General features: G+C 43.3%; 1 long non-coding RNA gene across 2 annotated transcripts; it reads left to right on the top strand.

Moving 5' to 3' along the window:
• The first annotated feature begins 1,604 nt into the window (after nucleotides 1-1,604).
• Nucleotides 1,605-15,636, top strand: LOC102076455 (uncharacterized). Of its 2 annotated transcripts, none has more exons than XR_003215139.1 (12): nucleotides 1,605-1,909; nucleotides 3,085-3,981; nucleotides 4,092-4,153; nucleotides 4,265-4,431; nucleotides 4,778-5,675; nucleotides 5,786-5,847; nucleotides 5,959-6,123; nucleotides 6,470-7,367; nucleotides 13,246-13,306; nucleotides 13,418-14,706; nucleotides 14,798-14,925; nucleotides 15,015-15,636. It is a non-coding gene; the product is annotated as an uncharacterized LOC102076455 (long non-coding RNA). The 2 variants fall into 2 exon arrangements; XR_003215138.1 differs by having other exon boundaries at nucleotides 1,608-1,909; nucleotides 13,418-14,702.
• Nucleotides 15,637-22,285: the final 6,649 nt, after the last annotated feature.

Raw genomic sequence — 22,285 nt, 5'->3', positions numbered from 1 at the left:
TCTCCCTAACATTAAGATTAAAACTGTTTAAACTGCTACTTTCAGCTGCACAAACTACTAAAGGTTATTGTGGACTTTTCAGTCATTGCTTTTTGTGTTTCTTCCTTTTAGTTTTTTTCTTGTGTTGTTTACACAAAAACATTGTGATGGAACTGGATGGAAACTGTCTCTCAACAAAAGCTCAAGTGCTAAAAAACCAAGCTGTTTGAATGAAGAGGAAAACAGAGGAGCAGTGAAAGACTGTTTAGTGTAACCTTGAAATGGAACTGCAGAACACTTGGACAAGGGTTTTTGTCCCCAACCATCAAATGAACTGGAATATTTTGGATCCACACATTGAACTACTAGTGGAAATCATGTCTGAATATGTTTTAGCAGACTTTCAAAGTGTTCATGGGAGGTTTTCATTTTATGTTGGTCAGTGAAAGGGGAAAAATAAAAATGGAGAATGTAACAAAGATTGGCATGAAAGAGGGGGAAATAAGAGATGTCAGAAAGGTTGTGTACCATAAATAAAGAAGAAGGAAAATGTGTATTGATACTCAGAGGGTTGGATATCTGTGTTTCATTGTAGTAAATGTTTGTTTCACAAAACTAAAGTGTTGTAAGTTGAATTTGCTTATGTACACTGTGTGGAAATTGTTGACATATCCTGGTTTAGTAAATCAAATTAAAACTTCTACAAATATACCAGTTAAATCAAGTTAAGTTAAATAAAATCCAGTGATTGCCACACACACTAATTTAAGTCAGTTAAGTTGGAGCAGCGACGTATTTTTTGATTGGTTTTACTAAATACAGTAAACCTACTTACGAAAATAGAACTTAATTCAGTATAATGACATATTTTTATGTCTGCATTAATCAGCACATTTAAGCATTTTTTGGTCACTTTAATTAGGTGAACACAGACCTGTTACTTAAATCAAAGCTGACCAGATGAGGTTGGAATTACCTGATTTGGAGAGAGTGACTTTAATTTGCCAGTTTTATTTGACTTTACAACATTTAGGGAGAGAAATTTTCAATAAAAATGTTATAAATGCAGCAGCTTATTTAGTTTGAATACTAACCTTCAAAAGCGTAATGGATCACTATTTATTCAAGTTTGAAATTGGCGTTTGTAAAATAGTTTAAAGTGTGGTCATCAAAGGTGCGCATAAATCACCGCACACACGCGTTTTAGGTAAATTTCACTCTGTACAACTATAACGTGGAAAAAACCCGAAACGTCTTTATCAAAGGCGCAGTTAAATGCTGCGACAATATCTGACAGTAAACCATCTTTATTGTACTCGCTTTGTTTGTTTATATATTCATTTTTTATTCGTTCATTTATTTGGTTTCCTTTCAGCATGAATATTATTTTTTTCTTTAAATTGTTTTAATCTGAGGACTAACTGTTTGTTATTTTTAACAAAACAAATAAGCAGACTTAACGTGATGAGCTTTCGTTATTTATTGTTTATAAAGTTATGAATTAATGATGTAAAAAATTATAAGGACAGTCTCGTAATGATATTAAAATATTTATGAATCGAAAATGTGAAACTAATTGAGAATTATTTTTTTAGAAATATGATAATTGTGGGAAACTTATTCTGAATAAATAAAGCCGAAATGTTTATCACTCCGCGTCGCTTGGTGACACTGGGAGTCAAGGTGATGATGACGTGTTGAGCCGGTATAAAAGCAGAAGCCAACGCTCGAATTTTGTTTTCACATGAGAGTGCTAAGAGGAGCTTTTCTAACTAGTGCTGTGAAAACTCGCATTTTACCAGCGACTCTGAAAGTTTTCCAAACTTGAAGAATAGGACAACTGAAGCACCCAAAATGGCCACCCCTGGATTACAGCGTCAGCAATACCTGCTGTCCCTTGGTATCAACCGCATACTTGACGGCCGCTATGGTAAAGCTTAGTAAGCTAATAAGTATAGCCTAATAGAATATTTAAGCAAACAAACACACCGTACACGGGCCTTTTATTGCTTTAAAGTGATTAAAGTTTCATTAGATTGAAAGTCAAGCCAAATATGGCGACTGGGTAATTTTTGTTTGAAAGATGCGCGCCCTGGAAATGACGTCACTCATTAGACTCGGCAGGAGGCTGACGTCTGACGTCAGTGCGGCCATCCTGGAGTCCCGTTTTTGTATGTGGAGGATTTGGCAATTGGCCCTGAATTAGACAATGAAGCTAATAGATTACGGATCTGTATAGAAGCATGATAGACCTGTGAGAGTTCACAGAGGCACTCGTTGAGTTTACAGAGCTAGGAAAATAAAATAAAAATAAAATAAAAATGATATAGCCTAATTTTGGGAGGTTAGGGAGTGACCAGATTTGATCTTGTATGCATTATGTGCAAAATCATTTATGGGTACTGCGAGATGCTGATCTAATTAAATATATCATATTTATGTTAGTGCATTACAGGTGTCCAGATGTATGTTATGTGCTGCGTGAGAAATTGAAATTGCATGCAATAAGAAGGTTGGAGGTTTTTAAGTCTGACTTTAGCTGTTTTATTTTCAACAGATTGATGCTTAACTAAAATAAAAATATGACAACCTAAGTGCTGAACATGAATTCAGTATCAAACGTCACTGAAACTCTATGCAACCTTACTGACAATATGTCCAGAATTCACAAATATTATGGGTTACATTCCTTTATCACAAATTTTGATATACTCCATTAAACTTTGTTCACAGTCACCAAGAACACAAAAACTATACATTTTTAATTTACATGCAGCTAAAATGATAATTTTGCAAAGGATTTCTATCAGCAGGACTTATTTAGTGTTTGCAACATAATAAGACGCTTAGTTTTTCATTTGAATGTGAAATTGTTGGTGTGATCTTTGGTTTAAAACAAGCCATTTAGCCATTTACAGTGCAAAATCATTTTCTCTCCTTCTACCAATCTTAAGGCTTTCATAAACAATAAGTTGTGCTGTGGCTCCTGACTGGCTGTGTGTGGAAATAGCACATGATGATATAAAGCCATGTGCTGAAATTTAAATCCTTAATTTGTCTGATTATGTCATGATTAACATAGATGACCTTTCTGATTTCTTGTAGCTGACCTGGTGAAGCCACTTAGTGTGCGTCAAATGGTTGTCACCAACCTGAGGAAACGTCCTTTGAGCCCCAGCCATTTGGACTCTATGAAAGACCTGGTCCTCTCCCTTTACCATCACCTGGTTACGGGGTCCAAGGATTTTCCTCACGTCGCATTCAGGGGACACCTTGACACAGACGAGCTGGAAACAACGTTTAGACCTGTGCTGCAGAGTCGGAGGGAAAACACCACTCCATCTCCTCTTACCGACTCACCAGATGGAATGGTGGTGCTGCCTCCAGGGTCCCGCCTGACATCTCAGATCCTGACTCCGGTCCTTCCTGACAAGGCGAATATTTTTGTGCTGAAGGCAGACCGGAGGAACTGTGTCCGCACCCTGGAGGTCAACGGCCTCACCGTCAACAGAGTCATATCTGCTGTGTATCGCACAGAAGACTGTGACACTGAGATGACAAACATCTGGAGGGTCACTGACTACAGCTCAGAGGGCAACGTCATCATGTCAGTGCTCTGCCGCTTCCGGAGGATGTTTGCACAGCGTGCAAAAAGAAAGGCGACAGAGGAGAAAAGCAGCAGCAGGAGCCCCGCTCCACCAAGGAAGCGCTTCAGACTCTAATCAAGATCGAAGCCTTTCCTGGAGAACTTATTTTCTCCAAACTTTTGTACATATGTATATAGTTCTTTGTTATTGTTGAGAAACACAGGTCAGTGTTTTCAGTGCCTCTTGCACTTTTCTTTATTTCTTGTTGCTGGCCTGTGTTTTTGATATTACTATGAGGATTACAAAATGACTTTATTATATAATCTATGCAAATGAACTAAGGATCCATGAAGACAGTGGCAAGGATAAATTATTCTCTGCTGCATCTCACACATCAGCAAGAACCAACACAGTGGTAAGTAATAAGTAATGTTCAAGGTTGTCTCTAAAATGATGTCCCAAAATGTTAGAAAACTTCTTGAGGTTTTAACTTTTATTGTTGCTTTCCTGCCTTTTGTTTTTAAGAATCTGATGAAAAGGAGAAACAAAAAGAGACACACCACAAACGAGTTTCCCTGACTAACATGGTAAATATATTCATCATGTAATGACATTTCCTCAGAGTAACCAGGAGTGTTTGTCTTGTTCTAAAGTGATTCACTCTTCTGTCGTGTTATTTGGTCTTTGTCTTTGCAAAGAGAGGAGCAGTAACTGCATAAGGAGGAAGAAACAGGAGCATCCAAAGACAGCCTGAGAGTTTTTGGGGGCACCGTGAACAGCAGTCACCTCAGAGCAAGAGAGTCCTGGTGGCTGTCTGGGTTCTCTCCAGGAGCTCTGGCTTCATCCCACAGTCCAGAGAAATGATGTAAGTGCTTGAAATTAGGCATAGGTGTGAATGTGAGTGTGAATGGTAGTTTGTTTCTCGGTTTGAGCCCTCTCTGTGTCAGATGGCAACCTGTCCAGGGTGTACCCCCGCCTCTGGCCCTATAACAACTCCAATTGAACCATTTACAATGCAACAGAAATGTTCTCACATTCTAGCACATGAAAAATGTTAAGACTTTTATAAACATTGAGTTCTGCTGTGGGTCTCTTATTGCCTGTGTGTAGAAATAGCATATGATGATATAAAGCCATGTCTTGACATTGAAATCTTTAATTTGTCTGATTATGTTATGATTAACATAGATGACTGTTCTGCTTTCTCGTAGCTGAGCTGGTGAGTCCAGTCAGTGTGTGTCAGATAGTCGTCAACAAACTTGAGGAACCGTCCTTTAAACAGCAGCCATTTGGACTCTATGAACAATCTGCTCCTCTCCCTTTACCATGACCTGGTTACGGGGTGCAAGGATTTTCCTCCAATCGCAGTCAGGGGATAGTGTCACTCAGAGGAGCTGACGACACCTTTTAGACCTGTGCTGCAGAGTCGGAGGGCAAACACCACTCCATCTCCTTCTACAGACTCACCAGCTGGTATGATGGTGCTGCCTGCAGGGTCCCGCCTCACATCTCAGATCCTGACTCCGGTCCTTCCTGACAAGGCGAATATTTTTGTGCTGAAGGCAGACCGGAGGAACTGTGTCCGCACCCTGGAGGTCAACGGCCTCACCGTCAACAGAGTCATATCTGCTGTGTATCGCACAGAAGACTGTGACACTGAGATGACAAACATCTGGAGGGTCACTGACTACAGCTCAGAGGGCAACGTCATCATGTCAGTGCTCTGCCGCTTCCCGAGGAAGTTTGCACAGCGTGCAAAAAGAAAGGCGACAGAGGAGAAAAGCAGCAGCAGGAGCCCCGCTCCACCAAGGAAGCGCTTCAGACTCTAATCAAGATCGAAGCCTTTCCTGGAGAACTTATTTTCTCCAAACTTTTGTACATATGTATATAGTTCTTTGTTATTGTTGAGAAACACAGGTCAGTGTTTTCAGTGCCTCTTGCACTTTTCTTTATTTCTTGTTGCTGGCCTGTGTTTTTGATATTACTATGAGGATTACAAAATGACTTTATTATATAATCTATGCAAATGAACTAAGGATCCATGAAGACAGTGGCAAGGATAAATTATTCTCTGCTGCATCTCACACATCAGCAAGAACCAACACAGTGGTAAGTAATAAGTAATGTTCAAGGTTGTCTCTAAAATGATGTCCCAAAATGTTAGAAAACTTCTTGAGGTTTTAACTTTTATTGTTGCTTTTCTGCCTTTTGTTTTTAAGAATCTGGTGAAAAGGAGAAACAAAAAGAGACACACCACAAACGAGTTTCCCTGACTAACATGGTAAATATATTCATCATGTAATGACATTTCCTCAGAGTAACCAGGAGTGTTTGTCTTGTTCTAAAGTGATTCACTCTTCTGTCGTGTTATTTGGTCTTTGTCTTTGCAAAGAGAGGAGCAGTAACTGCATAAGGAGGAAGAAACAGAAGCATCCAAAGACAACTGAGAGTCTTCAGTGCACCGTGAACAGCAGTCACCTCAGAGCAAGAGAGTCCTGGTGGCTGTCTGGGTTCTCTCCAGGAGCTCTGGCTTCATCCCACAGTCCAGAGAAATGATGTAAGTGCTTGAAATTAGGCATAGGTGTGAATGTGAGTGTGAATGGTAGTTTGTTTCTCGGTTTGAGCCCTCTCTGTGTCAGATGGCAACCTGTCCAGGGTGTACCCCCGCCTCTGGCCCTATAACAACTCCAATTGAACCATTTACAATGCAACAGAAATGTTCTCACATTCTAGCACATGAAAAATGTTAAGACTTTTATAAACATTGAGTTCTGCTGTGGGTCTCTTATTGCCTGTGTGTAGAAATAGCATATGATGATATAAAGCCATGTCTTGACATTGAAATCTTTAATTTGTCTGATTATGTTATGATTAACATAGATGACTGTTCTGCTTTCTCGTAGCTGAGCTGGTGAGTCCAGTCAGTGTGTGTCAGATAGTCGTCAACAAACTTGAGGAACCGTCCTTTAAACAGCAGCCATTTGGACTCTATGAACAATCTGCTCCTCTCCCTTTACCATGACCTGGTTACGGGGTGCAAGGATTTTCCTCCAATCGCAGTCAGGGGATAGTTTCACTCAGAGGAGCTGACGACACCTTTTAGACCTGTGCTGCAGAGTCGGAGGGCAAACACCACTCCATCTCCTTCTACAGACTCACCAGCTGGTATGATGGTGCTGCCTCCAGGGTCCCGCCTCACATCTCAGATCCTGACTCCGGTCCTTCCTGACAAGGCGAATATTTTTGTGCTGAAGGCAGACCGGAGGAACTGTGTCCGCACCCTGGAGGTCAACGGCCTCACCGTCAACAGAGTCATATCTGCTGTGTATCGCACAGAAGACTGTGACACTGAGATGACAAACATCTGGAGGGTCACTGACTACAGCTCAGAGGGCAACGTCATCATGTCAGTGCTCTGCCGCTTCCCGAGGAAGTTTGCACAGCGTGCAAAAAGAAAGGCGACAGAGGAGAAAAGCAGCAGCAGGAGCCCCGCTCCACCAAGGAAGCGCTTCAGACTCTAATCAAGATCGAAGCCTTTCCTGGAGAACTTATTTTCTCCAAACTTTTGTACATATGTATATAGTTCTTTGTTATTGTTGAGAAACACAGGTCAGTGTTTTCAGTGCCTCTTGCACTTTTCTTTATTTCTTGTTGCTGGCCTGTGTTTTTGATATTACTATGAGGATTACAAAATGACTTTATTATATAATCTATGCAAATGAACTAAGGATCCATGAAGACAGTGGCAAGGATAAATTATTCTCTGCTGCATCTCACACATCAGCAAGAACCAACACAGTGGTAAGTAATAAGTAATGTTCAAGGTTGTCTCTAAAATGATGTCCCAAAATGTTAGAAAACTTCTTGAGGTTTTAACTTTTATTGTTGCTTTTCTGCCTTTTGTTTTTAAGAATCTGGTGAAAAGGAGAAACAAAAAGAGACACACCACAAACGAGTTTCCCTGACTAACATGGTAAATATATTCATCATGTAATGACATTTCCTCAGAGTAACCAGGAGTGTTTGTCTTGTTCTAAAGTGATTCACTCTTCTGTCGTGTTATTTGGTCTTTGTCTTTGCAAAGAGAGGAGCAGTAACTGCATAAGGAGGAAGAAACAGAAGCATCCAAAGACAACTGAGAGTCTTCAGTGCACCGTGAACAGCAGTCACCTCAGAGCAAGAGAGTCCTGGTGGCTGTCTGGGTTCTCTCCAGGAGCTCTGGCTTCATCCCACAGTCCAGAGAAATGATGTAAGTGCTTGAAATTAGGCATAGGTGTGAATGTGAGTGTGAATGGTAGCTTGTTTCTCTGTTTGAGCCCTCTCTGTGTCAGATGGCAACCTGTCCAGGGTGTACCCCCGCCTCTGGCCCTATAACAACTCCAATTGAACCATTTACAATGCAACAGAAATGTACACACATTCTAGCACGTGAAAAATGTTAAGACTTTTATAAACATTGAGTTCTGCTGTGGGTCTCTTATTGCCTGTGTGTAGAAATCGCATATGATGATATAAAGCCATGTCTTGACATTGAAATCTTTAATTTGTCTGATTATGTTATGATTAACATAGATGACTGTTCTGCTTTCTCGTAGTTGAGCTGGTGAGTCCAGTCAGTGTGTGTCAGATAGTCGTCAACAAACTTGAGGAACCGTCCTTTAAACAGCAGCCATTTGGACTCTATGAACAATCTGCTCCTCTCCCTTTACCATGACCTGGTTACGGGGTGCAAGGATTTTCCTCCAATCGCAGTCAGGGGATAGTTTCACTCAGAGCAGCTGACGACACCTTTTAAACCCCGTGCTGCAGAGTCAGAGGGCAAACACCACTCCATCTCCTTCTACAGACTCACCAGCTGGTATGATGGTGCTGCCTGCAGGGTCCTGCTTACATTCTCAGATCCTGACTCCAGTACTTCCAGAGAAGGTGGATATTTATGTGCTGAAGGCAGCCCGGAGGAACTGTGTCTGTACCCTGGATGTCAACATCCGCATATTTCGGGGCAACTTGAGACGGACAGAAACCGGGTTAACCAGAGAGTCTATAACGAACGGACCAATGAAGGTGGGAGATAGTTTTTTAGACTCAGTCCAGAGCGGAACAAATCGGGTTGACAGCCAGACCTTTTGTCCCGGGGCGTAGGTGGGTGCGGGGGTCCGGTGACGGTCCGCCAGGCGCTTATTGCGATCAGCTGTGCGAAGAAGGGCGGCCCGGGCGGCTCTCCAGGCGCGTCGACACCTCCGTAGGTGCTGCTGGACAGAGGGGACAAAGTGCTCACCTTCGACGGCCGGAAAGAGAGGTGGTTGGTAACCCAGAGAAGCTTCGAAGGGGACACCCCGGTGGCTGAGGAGGTAAGACTATTATGAGCGTACTCAATCCACGGGAGTTGCTCACTCCAAGTTGTCTGATTGGTGGATGCCAAGCACCGGAGGGCCGCCTCGAGTTCCTGATTGGCTCGTTCTGTCTGGCCGTTAGTCTGAGGATGAAAACCAGAGGAGAGACTGACCTGCGCTCCGAGGGCGTTACAGAATTCTTTCCAGACCCGTGATGTGAACTGCGGCCCCCTATCAGAGACGATGTCCGTGGGGATTCCGTGGAGGCGGAAGACATGGTTTGTCAGGAGCCGAGCTGTTTCTAGAGCAGTGGGGAGCTTGGGAAGGGCGACAAAGTGAGCAGCTTTCGAAAAACGATCAATGATTGTAAGGATGACTGAGTTACCTGATGAGGACGGGAGGCCCGTGATGAAGTCCATGGCGATGTGTGACCACGGGCGGCCAGGGTCGGTAGGGGTTGGAGAAGGCCGGAGGATGGCTGGTTGACGATCTTGTTTTGAGCGCATGTAGGACAGGCGGCAATGTATTCTCGGACGTCCTCAGGCAAAGATGGCCACCAGGCAAAGCGTTGGAGGAAGGTAACGGTGCGGTGGACCCCAGGGTGGCAGGTGAACTTGGCCGTGTGAGCCCAATGCAAAACTCGTGATCTGACTGAAGAGGGAACAAAGAGTAGGCCCGGGGACCCGTACCAGGGTCTGGTTCAGTTCGTTGAGCCTCTCGAATAGCTGACTCGATCTCCCAGGTTAGGGCCCCGACTACACACGTGGAAGGAAAAATGGGGACGTCCTGGGCAGCGTCTTCAGGGCCGGCAAACTGGCGTGAGAGAGCATCGGGTTTGACATTACGGGAGCCGGGTCTGTAGGTGATTGTGAATTGAAATCTGGTGAAAAACAGGGCCCACCTAGCTTGCCTGGCGTTGAGTCGTTTTGCGGACCGAATGTATTCCAAGTTTTTGTGGTCCGTCCAAACCACGAACGGTTGGGCAGCTCCCTCCAACCAGTGACGCCACTCTTCAAGGGCCAGCTTGATGGCCAATAGCTCTCGGTTCCCCACGTCATAATTCCTTTCTGCAGGAGAGAGACGGCGAGAGAAGTACGCACAAGGGTGAAGCTTACCGCCTTGTCGCTGGGAGAGCACCGCCCCAACTCCTGCGTCCGAGGCGTCCACCTCCACGACGAAGGGTTGACTGAGGTCGGGTTGGACGAGGATGGGTGCAGAAGCAAAGCGTTCCTTCAGGCACGAGAAAGCCTGGCGAGCCAGTTCATCCCAGCGGAAGGAGACCTTAGGTGAGGTGAGACGAGTCAGGGGTGGAGCGAGCTGGCTATAGTTGCGGATGAAATGGCGATAAAAGTTAGCGAAACCCAAGAAACTGAAGCTGTTTGCGATGGGAAGGAGTGGGCCAGTTCAACACAGCCTGAACTTTGGCAGGATCCGCTCTCAGGTCACCTTGTTCAATGACATAGCCCAGAAACGAGATTGTGGGAGTATGAAACTCACATTTTTCCACCTTCACGAAGAGACGGTTCTCCAGGAGGCGTTGGAGAACCTGCTTGACATGGCGTTCGTGTTCAGAGACAGAATGAGAGAAAATGAGAATGTCATCCAGATAAACGAAGACGAAGTGGTTGATGAAGTCCTGGAGTACGTCGTTTACCAGGGCCTGAAAAACAGCTGGGGCATTGGTGAGACCAAACGGCATGACAAGGTATTCAAAATGACCAAGGTGAGTGTTGAAGGCTGTTTTCCATTCATCCCCCTCCCTTATTCTTACCAGATGGTAGGCGTTGCGCAGGTCCAGTTTAGTGAAGATGGTGGCCCCCTGGAGGAGCTCGAAGGCAGAACTTAAAAGAGGGAGTGGATACTTATTCTTCACTGAGATGTTGTTAAGGCCCCGATAATCAATACAAGGTCGTAAACTCTTGTCTTTCTTGGTGACGAAGAAGAAGCCGGCGGCCACAGGAGAGGTCGAAGGGCGAATGAGACCCGCGGCGAGTGATTCATTGATGTATCTTTCCATGCTTTCGCGTTCGGCCTGAGACAGACTGTATAGGTGGCTGGTAGGGAGAGGTGCGCCAGGAAGAAGATCAATGCCGCAGTCATACGGCCGATGCGGAGGAAGCGAACGTGCCCTATCTTTGCAAAACACTTGTTTGAGATCATGGTAGACGGGTGGCACGGAGGAGAGGTCCGGCGGCTCGGAGAGAGAAGACTTGGTTAGCGGTTCAGAAAAGGGGGTGGCAGCTTTAAGACAGGACATGTGACAAGCCTCCCCCCACCCCACAATGCTCTCCTTTATCCAATCGATAACAGGATTATGGTGACGCAACCAAGGGTAACCCAGAACTAGCGGCGTGAGCGGAGCTTGGAACACATATAGTTGTATGGTCTCGGAATGATTACCTGAGAGAGTCAGTAAAACGGGCTCAGTGATATGAGTGATGTTAGGAAGCCGCTGGCCACTGAGGGCGGTGACCTGGAGTGACCGTGGCAAAGGCTCGGTGTTAAGATGTAATCGTCGGGCCAGCGAAGCGTCAATAAAGTTCTGTTCCGCCCCTGAATCGATCAGAGCCTTAAGAGCGTGGTCCTGAAGCTGCACCGTTAATTTAGCTGCTAGCATGAGCCGTGGAGGAGACTGTGAAACAGAGACCTCGCCCACCCGTATTCCCCTCTCTACTGGCGGGCACGGCCTTTTGGCAGTGACGGACAAACATTGGCGATATGACCCTTACGGCCGCAATAAAAACACTCACCGGCCCTCCACCGACGGTGCCGTTCCTCGGGTGAAAGGCGAGAGCGACCCAGTTGCATAGGTTGCTCACCCTCCTCCATGTTGTGCAACTCTGAATCTCTTCCGCCACTCGTGGCGCTTCCGCCCGATGCTGCCTCGCCGCGGCCCAGAGACCTCTGGGAAACGTAGTCCTCAGTTCTGCGGCACGCACGTAAATGCTCGTCCACCTTCACACACAACGTTATCACATCAGACAAAGTTTTAAGTAACTCTCTCATCACTAGTTCGCCCTTTAACTCCTCACACACATTATTCAACAAGGTGCTTATCAATGCAGGCTGCCCCCACCCGGTCTCTTCGGCCAGCGTCCAGAACTCAATGGAGTATTCCGCCATACTTCATCTTCCCTGCTTAAGATTTAGTAAACGGTGAGCTACTGCGTCAGCGCCAGTACCCCTTTCAAACAGACATTTGAATTTAGCAAGAAAATCCTGGTACGAGATGCTGGCGTCCGTTCTCAAAACAGCTTGAGCCCAGTTTAAAGCCGGTCCGCGTAACAGCTGGACAAAAAAGGCAATCTTAGCGTCATCGGTTTCATACGTCCTCCGTAACTGTCTAAACTGCATGGTTATTTGGGTCAGAAAACCAGCACACTTGTGAAACTCACCCGTGAAGGGTTCAGGTGTTGGCAAAGCTCGCTCCGGGGGCTCCAAGGGAGTGGGATGAGGCGAAGCCGAAGATCCGGGTGCCGAAGGCTCAGAAGCCGGTAACTGTGAGGAGACAGAGGGAGGAGAGGCTGCTGGGCTTACCAGGGGTATGCGCTGAGCAAAAGCCTGCGTTAGAGTGGCCAACTGCTGATTGAGGAGCTGCAGCATTTGCTCGTGGCGTTCCAAAACCTCCTCGGCCATGGGGACGCGCTGCTGGGCGGCAGAGTCCGCTGAGTCCATATTCTGGCTGGATCGTTATGTTACGGTTCAGTGTAGGGCACTCAAACGCAGGACTCCTGAATCTGCTGAACACAAGGGTTTATTTACAGAGGTCACCAATGTGTATATACAGAGAGTGCGGGGTAGTGCTATGTACAGAAATGTGAGGGAACTGAGATGACAAACAGCTGGAGAATCACGGACTCCAGCTCAGAGGGCAGAGTTATCATGTTGGTGCTCTGCCAGTTTCTAAAGAGGTTTGCACAGAGCATGAAGAGAAAGGCTACAGAGGAAGAGAGCAGCAGTATAAACCCCACTCCACCAAAGAAACACTTCAGACTGTGAAGCCTTTCTCAGAGAACTTATTTCCTGAAGACTCTTTAATAGTTTTAAGACTTTGGCACTGCTTTTGTGAACTGTGTTGGACAAATGGCAGGGCTGTGGACTGGATCTTGAACGAGGAACATCTATTGTAGAGCCAAGTGTAAATCTGTGCAAAACGAACTAAGGATCCATAAAGACAGTGCCAAGTGTACATTATCCTCTGCTGCATCTCACACATCAGCAAGAACCAACACAGTGGTAAGTAATAAGTAATGTTCAAGGTTGTCTCTAAAATGATGTCCCAAAATGTTAGAAAACTTCTTGAGGTTTTAACTTTTATTGTTGCTTTTCTGCCTTTTGTTTTTAAGAATCTGGTGAAAAGGAGAAACAAAAGAGACACACCACAAACGAGTTTCCCTGACTAACATGGTAAATATATTCATCATGTAATGACATTTCCTCAGAGTAACCAGGAGTGTTTGTCTTGTTCTAAAGTGATTCACTCTTCTGTCGTGTTATTTGGTCTTTGTCTTTGCAAAGAGAGGAGCAGTAACTGCATAAGGAGGAAGAAACAGAAGCATCCAAAGACAACTGAGAGTCTTCAGTGCACCGTGAACAGCAGTCACCTCAGAGCAACAGAGTCCTGGTGGCTGTCTGGGTTCTCTCCAGGAGCTTGGAGATAAGATACCATAACTTAAAAAAAATGTTTAGAATAAGTGTGAGCCTCTTTTACAACTTTACTTACATCCTTCAAATGTAAGAGCTGCTGGCACGTCTGGTGAGGGTTTGCCCACACCTAATCTAAACCGAGCTTTAGTCCCTCTCGTACTTTGTTGAGTATTGGCTTCAGCTGCACCAGTGCCTGCAATGTGAGGTCATTAATAGACAGGGAGGAAATAATAGTTGAATTAATTCTGAATGAAGACGTCATGCCAAATATTCTTTGATAGCCATTACAGTCATGAATACACAGACTTTATGATTGCTTTTTTCTTGTCAACATGTATTGTTCCCAAATAACCACGGGCCACAACTGGATCAGATAGTTCCATCATTTCTCTTCATCTGCATTTTCGATCTGAAAGCAGAAACAACAATAACGAGGAGAAATGGAATTTTTATATTTAAGAACGAGGACTGTGTGGAGGAGAGCCGAGTCAGGTGACAGGTTGTTCACCTGATCAACAAGCTGGAGTCAGAACCTGTGATTTATCCTCCCTGACTATTGAGTTATGTTTTATGCTGATGTTATTTTCTTGTTTTGAGCCAAACCAGATTTCTCTATAGGAACTCTGTGTTAAAGGGTCAATGCACCAAATTATGCTTTGATAAGAGTTCATTTCTCATGCAAGGAAAGACACAAACTTCTCAGAGGGATTAGTAGTGGGCACAAGTTAAATGAGCTCATATCACTACGTTGGCTTTATCAGCCCTGCACAGAACAGATCGGTCTCAGACTTTTAGATTCTCTTAAATAAGTAGAATCTGAAACTGAAGGTTTTAGATTAAATCTGATTCCTAAATCAAGAAGTAAAGCTTAAAGAATAACCTAAGTTTGTAATTTGGAACAAAGTTGTGTTAACTAAAACTATCTTGAACTAAGGAAGGTTAAGTGTGACCTTCTTAGCTGCAAACCTAGAACTGGTCTAGTAGCTTTTATATCTGTCTTACTGTGACATAAGTGCTGCAAAAGGGGTTTATTTCTCTCTCTCTATCTCTCAGTCCCTCTCTCCAATTTTACCGTATTTTCTCTATATATGATGTAGGTTTGGATTTTCCCTGCTAAATTGTGATGGTCTGGCAGTCTCCATCGGTCGAGCTGCCTGTATGTATGTTTTTCTGTGTCTTTTGTTTTGGCTCCCCTCCCAGTCCCCTGCTTCCTCCTTTAAGTGTGTGTGTGTATGTGTGTGTGTATTCCAGCGTGCCAGTTTATGGGCGTCATCAGGCCGGAAGGTGTTTCCCGTGTTGAAGCCGCCACACCTGTCTTCCATCTAGATTGGCCACTACTTAACTGAGCTTCAGTCAACGCTGGATCGTTGAGTTACCGAGTAAGTGAAGTCTCAGCTCTGAGTGGAAATAGTCTGTGCGTGTGTTTCTGTGAGTTCACCAATCTGATCTCTGTACCTTGTCTTGTTAGGAACTTGGAGAGGAGTGTGTCAGAGGAGCGAAGGATTTGTAAATGTCGAGTGTTGGAGTTGTTTGCCTGTCACACCTGGACCACGAGCACAGTCCTGCAGGATGGGAAAGTCCTGCATTGGGGCCTCGTTCTCACCACGCACCTTAACATTGTCTGAGCCTGAGCCTTTTCAAGGTTCTGTTTTGCCAACTGACCCGCTACATACAGTCTGTGCCAAAAACCATTAACGTAATCTATCAAGTTCACTGGTGGTTCACCTGATAACCACTTATCGCACAGCACTGTCAAGGGTCCCTGAACTTTGTGGCCAAAGACCAAATCATTTGGGCTAAACCCAGTACTCTCCTGGCACACTTCTCACGCTGCCAACAGAAGCCACGGCAAACCTTCCTCCCAGTCACTCTTCATTTCTGTGCAACAGGCACGTAACAAGGACTTCAGCATTTGATGGACGCGCTCTAAAGCACCTTGGCTCTGTGGATGATAAGGAGAGGCTTTGTTATGTGTGATGTTCAACAGCTTGAGAACTTGTGGAAATAGATTTGACGAAAAGTTTGATCCCTGGTCACTCTGAATAATCTTCGGTATGCCAAATAATAAACACTTTGATTGAGAACCTGCATTTTGTGTTTACTAAGAATCGTTTTGGAAATGTAATTAATGATCAAATGGTATCAACAACAACAATAATAGTAATAATAATGGTCCTAAGACTGATAATGATTACTATTAGTATTAAAAGTTTCACTTTCTCCACTTCACCATGAAGTAAACTTGTTTATTTGCAAAGAGAAATAGAGGCATGGCAGTATATGGATGATTCAGATTCAGAAGGTGAGGACCAATTCAAACTTTTTATATTTTGTGTTTATTGGTTCTTGGAACATTCAGAGAATACTCTGATCACATTATTGAAGTTTACAGATACAGTTACAGTACATCTGTATGTGCACAGCTGTGGTCCAGTGTAGTTATGTGGAGCCTCAGCAAAGACGAATATTGTCAGAAACGTCAGTGTTATTGTTTCACTGGATTTAAAAAAAAATGTATTTAATATAACTGAAAATGAATAGGAAACCTATAACAGATGATTCAACACATTAACCTTAATAAGCAATCGTACTGGCAATGATTGCTCGCACTAAGTCAGTCATCCATCAAGAATGCAGTGTTTATTTAAGGTTTTGTTTCTTTTATTACACTCTCAGCTGACATGCGGTTTTCAAACATTACCTTTAAACTGTTTAATATAGCGGTCATGCCATCCACTCACCTTTCATCTTTAATAGTTTTTGAGATGTTGGTGAAAAAAGTGTTCATGACAGTGCAGATTTCTGGCATTTTGTGTAAATTTAAGCACGTAAGAATTGGATTATTTCTAATAAAAACAGAATGTGAAACTGAGGTTAGACTTGTGTTTGTAAATGAACCAAATCATGCTGTGTAGTTTTCTGGATTTTATACTCATTGGATTAAATACTTAGTTATTATACAGGCTATACAGTAGATAAAATAAAAATTCACATGTTTTATGTAACTGAAATGTTTAATTATGTCGGTTAAAGAAAATAAGAACCCCTAACTCTAATCCGTCTACTTTTATACCAGTAGCTGAACAACTCATACCCATAACTCCCAGGGTTATATGGAGCGACAGACTACTTTTTTCCTTGTTTTTTTCCTTGCTCTGCTGTCTCTAGATCTACTGTGGATTTCTTTCCTGTGTGGGTTTGAGCTGAACCAATACATGAAGGACAGACTAGTGGACTCACTGATTGGACAGTTTGCATGAGAATAATGGCATTATGTTTTCTATTGTGTACATGTGTACTCGAATTATATATCCACTGTACGGACGTCAAAATGTGTGCAAATAATTCCCGAGAGCTGAAAGCTCAGCCTTCACACTACTAAACTTTGTTTACCAGGGTCAGCCAATCAGAAAGAAGAACCGCGCTCTTTAAGTTCAATTCAGTTCAATTTTACTTTTATAGGATGAAATCATAACAGTTGTCTCAAGGTGCTTTATATTGTAAGGTAAAGATGCTACAATAATGAAGAGAAACCCCCAACAATCAGATGACCCTGTATGAGCAAACACTTGGTGACAGTGGGAAGGAAAAACTCCCTTTTAACAGGAAGCAATGTATGATAGAGCCAGGCTCAGGTAGGGGCAGCCATCTGCCCAGACTGTTGGGGTTGAGGGGAGGGAGATGGGACAAAAGACACAGACATGTGAAGTAAATGCAAGCTCAAAAAGAAAAAGTGCCCAGAGTCATCATTTGCTTACGGATTAGACACCTCCTCACATGCTGTATACATGTCTGAAAGTTGTGATCGGTTCAACCAGCCAGTGATTTAGAGGCACCAACAGCACACACATGCTCAAGATGTTCAGTTCAGTTACTCGATTTAACAAAGGTAAAACAGGGCGCAGCCTAGTCAGCACTCACCTTTCACCCTAACTTTACCGTGCACCTGTTGTCAATAAAACATAAATAAACAATTCTCTTGTAAACGGGTAAAAAACTGGAACTTTTCTGTTATTTAATGGTATATTAACAATAAAAATGTAATTACTTCAGGTATGTATTGCCTTCGTTGGTTAAAAAAACAAAACAACAACTGTAAAATGTGACAGCTGCAATGATGGACAGAAATTTGAGACTTAACCGCATCAGTTTTACAAAGTTGTATAGAGGGCTGGACTGGAACCTTTGGTGGGCTGGTTCTCGTCCCAAGATGCAAAGTTGACACCACTATAAGGGTTATTTAGACGAATTACACTCAGTTCTCATAAAAGAGTTTTAACTTTAGAAAACAAAGCCATTTTTTTCTAAATGGGGAGGCATGGGGGGTCCAGGGGGGAAAACCCCCCAAAATGAGCATAGGAAAGTTGCATAAAAACAGGCTGTGGCTGACTTTTGTGCATCTTTATTATGGTTCCCAGGGGCCTGTGGGATACCCAGGTGCTCGTCGCTGTCCTGTGTATTTGCAATTCTGAAAGAATTGCCTGATTTGGCTAAAAAGAAATATGATAACATTTATCATGGAACAATGTCAGACCAAAATGCACTCTATTTTTTTTTTTCTTTTTTTCTTATGACCACCGGGACGGACCGGGCGTCTCGGTCTCGCTACGGAGCGATCGCGCCTGGTGGGGGGTGGGGAGCGTGGGGAGGATGGGGCGGGGTCCGGGAACCACCACCCCCTCCGACCGTGCACTCTAAAAGCTCTAATTTGCAGCATTGTCACTTTGGACTAAAGAGTAACAAAGAGTGTGCAATTAGTGCCAAATGAAATCTCTATTCTAAATGCTGCTTGTGGTTGAAGGTGATCATGTGGATAAAAATGCTCCACTGCTGGTATAAATAAAATACTGATGGCTTTGGGTTTGTGTCTAATGATTTTACTGTTTACGCAGTCTGACTACAAGAAAACTGGACAAATTCAACCGCTGACATCAAAGAAGCATAGACTACATAAAAAAGATGGACTTTGCTACCAAGGTCTGAAAAGTGACATCAGTACCTAAGTGCATTCTTTTTCATGGCCAGTAGATGGCGATCTCTGTGGTTTCCACATGAAATTTGGTCAAATAAAAGTGTGAGAAAGAGCCTTACTGTTCACTCTCGCTCTGTATGTCCTCAGTAAACTTTCCCAGTGACCTTATGGTCTTAATTGCTGGGTTTGTGTCTTATTTAATACAATGTGATGTTTAATTTGTAAAATATGGTTACACTGGAGTAAAATAAGCTATAACGGAGTGTTTACTTTTGGTTTGTGATGAAGAGTGAAATGTGGGCCTAAATGGGCTAGGGGGAGAAGCTGTTTGTGAGTGTTGAGGTGTAGGACCTGATTGACCTGAGGCGCCGACCAGAGGGCAGCGGGTCAAACAGGCGGTGGGCGGGTGCAGAGGGTCACCTGTGATGGCCCTGGTTTTCCTGAGATAGGAGGGTCTGGTGATGGCTTCTTAAGTGTAAAGAAATGAAACTGTAGGATTTACTTTTTGTTTTAAAGCTGCAGCAGCGAGCTAAAAATTGACTGCAAAAGCTGCTTTGATTATAGATGATTGTGGTTTTCTGCCTTTATGTGTGACATTGAAACATGAAGTTTTCTGCTTTATTTTTTTCATGTTAGTTAAATAAATGTCTGAGTAAACTCTGTGCTTGGTGGGACATTGTATACATTTTTAAATATCAAACGATGAAGATAATAATGCCAAGAGAGGAAATTTGGCCATCTTTTTCCAGGAATAACGCCAAAGTTCTTGTTTCTAAATGACTACATAAGGAAAAAAAAAAAGAGAAACACACTTTTTGAGTATTTTGCTGAAAATCTGTTTCTGTACGTCTTCTGTCCTTCAGATGGAGCCAGACATCCATCCTTTGGTGACGGGCACTTCTCAGGAATGGGCAAGGCATCCCGAGCTCAGACGCTGCAGAGAGGTGAGTGGCCATTAGATGGCACCACACTCCATCTTAAAAGCCTGCGGGAGTTTAAGGTGCATGGTGTAACCTCAATTCAAAAGCAGTTGCGATGCTGTGTGAAATATAAATAAAAACATAATGGTTTGTCTGCAGATCTCATAAACACACAATACAACACAGAAAACTGAGACTTTACTACTTAACAACAAAAAGCTGAAAACGTAGGCACTCCGAAGAAAGAGCTGGAGCATTTTGCACTGGCAACAAATCCGTAACATGACTGGACATAAAAAATAGCATCTTACAGAGACAGAGGGCCTCCACATTTACACATTTACAAATAGTAGAGCAATTTCAGAATAATGTTCCTTAGTGTAAAATTGTCAATGTCTCATCTGCAGTACATAATATCATACACAGACTGAGAGATGCTGGAGAAATCGGTGTATTAGATGGACTGGATGTTGTGTGCTTGTGGGACTGCTTTAATAACACGCATAATTCTCCCAAGCAAATCAGCGGACTGTCTCAGGAACACTTTGACAAACACAAATCCCCGTGCCAACCATAAATGCAGGTTGAAGCTCTGTCATGCAAAGAAGAGGCCACATGTGAACACGCTGCCTTCTCTGGGCCAAAGTTCACTTAAAAGGGACTGAGGAAAATGGAAGATGAATTGAAATCAGGCCTCAGTTCAAAAGCCTGCATCTGTGATAGTATGAAGTATTTGAAGCAGTTAATAACTGAAAAAGAAGATTTCACCTAAACTTTCAACATTTAAACGGAACTGTCACTGAAGGAAAAATCCACCATGTAATGTTACTTTCATATAAACTGGATGTAAGTCTGTGACGTTATTGGCATTTCAGGAACAACTGTGTTTGTTCAAACCTTTTCTTATTATGAGATTACCAGAAATGAAGGACAGCTGAATGCTGAAGTGCCAGTAACATCACAAAAAGCTGCTTTTCTGTCTGCGATAAAGGATTTCAGGGTGGATTTGTCCTTCAAACTACTTGTGATGACGCTCTGTGTGGAAGATCTGGGTACTGCGGACAGTTCAATGACCAAGTCCCTACTTGGTTCTGTTAAGGTCACCCTAAGTAAACCTGCAAAGACACACTTTATCACTTCTCTTGTAGCAGCATAACAAAGTTATAATGTCACCATAATTCAACCATGGAAGATGGTTTATAAAAAAGGTGCAATGCCTCATTTTGTGACATGTTTAATGTTTTAAAAAATAAAATTAAAATCTAATCAATTCTGTAAATAATTTTAAATTGGCAAAAAAACAAAACAAACCTTCTTCTTCTTGTTATATTTTTGAGTAGAAACATTAATGCTGCATGCCCTGATTTATGAATTAACATAAAAGAGGATTAAATGAAGTCAATGTAAAATAATTTCTTTAAAAAAAAATTAAAAAATAGGTCCAAGCAGCGTACTTGTGGTAAACATTATGTACAAAGTACTGGTTATAGAGGTCCATCCATCCATCCATCCATTCGCTTCCGCTGATCCTTTCCAGGGTCGCGGGGGCGCTGGAGCCTATCCAGCTGTCATAGGGCGAGAGGCGGGGTACACCCTGGACAGGTCGCCAGTCTGTCGCAGGGCCAACACACAGGGACAGACACCATGCAAGTGGTGTTTATTATTCTAAACATCATTAGTTAAAGCCTTGATTATACTTCACTGTGGACACACACACAGCTGGAAATCTGATGACCAAGTAGTCATTCCTGCTATATTTCCAAATCCACTTGAAGCCTGTGTAGTTGGTGCACTGTGGACCACATGGTCTGCACGGTCACCAACATGCGGGCAGGCGCTTTTTCGTAATGCACTCTCGCACTCACTGTCTGATGACCAAATGAACGTGATTCGTACAGAGTGGACCTCAGTGGACTCGCACAGTGAGGTCACTCAATAATCAAGACTTCATGTACGAAAACTAATCTTGACCTCAGCTGGGGAACGGGCAGCTCCTCCTGCTTCCTCTCCACCACATGATGATGTTCAGTGTAAAAACATGGAGGAGGCTTCCCTCCGTAGTGTCAGGTTATTTAATGTAAACCCAAGTTGCTTGACAACAGAGCGAGGTGTTTTTATACTCTTATGTTGTTCCCAGTTATATCCACACTGTATCTCCTTACTAATGAGCATGTGTAGGCTATAAGCTTGTCCTTTCCTAAAAGTTCAAACCATCCTTCAGACTCCATGTGACAGCAGAATAAAGCCCCACAAACATACACAAACAGCATGGCAGAAATATCCTACATATAAGCCTCCATCCTCACCCAGTTACAAAACACACACGCAGCATTTAACAGCAGTATTCCTCAATCCTCACCCTCCTATCTCTCCCTGCTAATCCCCTGCATCCATGCGCACACTGCCGTTACTCAGCGTCTGCTGCAGTCTGACAGCCCTGTGACTCCGTGGCTCTGTCGCATTAAACATCATCAGCTGAGCAGACGGTCGTCGCTGCGGTAACCAGCTGCTGGCAGTCGACGTCTGGGCTCTCTGTCCGGCTGAATTTGAAGACGTAATTGTTAAAGTGTTGAGCACAAGAAAACTATCATTTTCATTTGCGTTGCAGCCAAATTTATATGCTAAAGTACTCTATTTACAAAAAAATAAATAAAAAAGTTTCTGAAGAAGTTGAAACTAAATGGCCACTTTAGACTGTTTTAGTATGCGGCTTTAGTGCCCAGAAAAGCCCAATTTTTACTGTTAAAACAGTTTAAATTGGGTGGTAGTTTGGGGAACTTTGGATGAAGCTGTATAAAAATCATTATGTTTGTCTTAAAAACACTTATTAAGTAATAAGCATGAGCA

This window comes from Oreochromis niloticus, linkage group LG19, assembly GCF_001858045.2.
Source record: "Oreochromis niloticus isolate F11D_XX linkage group LG19, O_niloticus_UMD_NMBU, whole genome shotgun sequence".
NCBI classification, from domain to species: domain Eukaryota; kingdom Metazoa; phylum Chordata; class Actinopteri; order Cichliformes; family Cichlidae; genus Oreochromis; species Oreochromis niloticus.
Note: the sequence above shows the minus strand (reverse complement) of the source record. Positions and strands in the feature narration are given on the sequence as shown.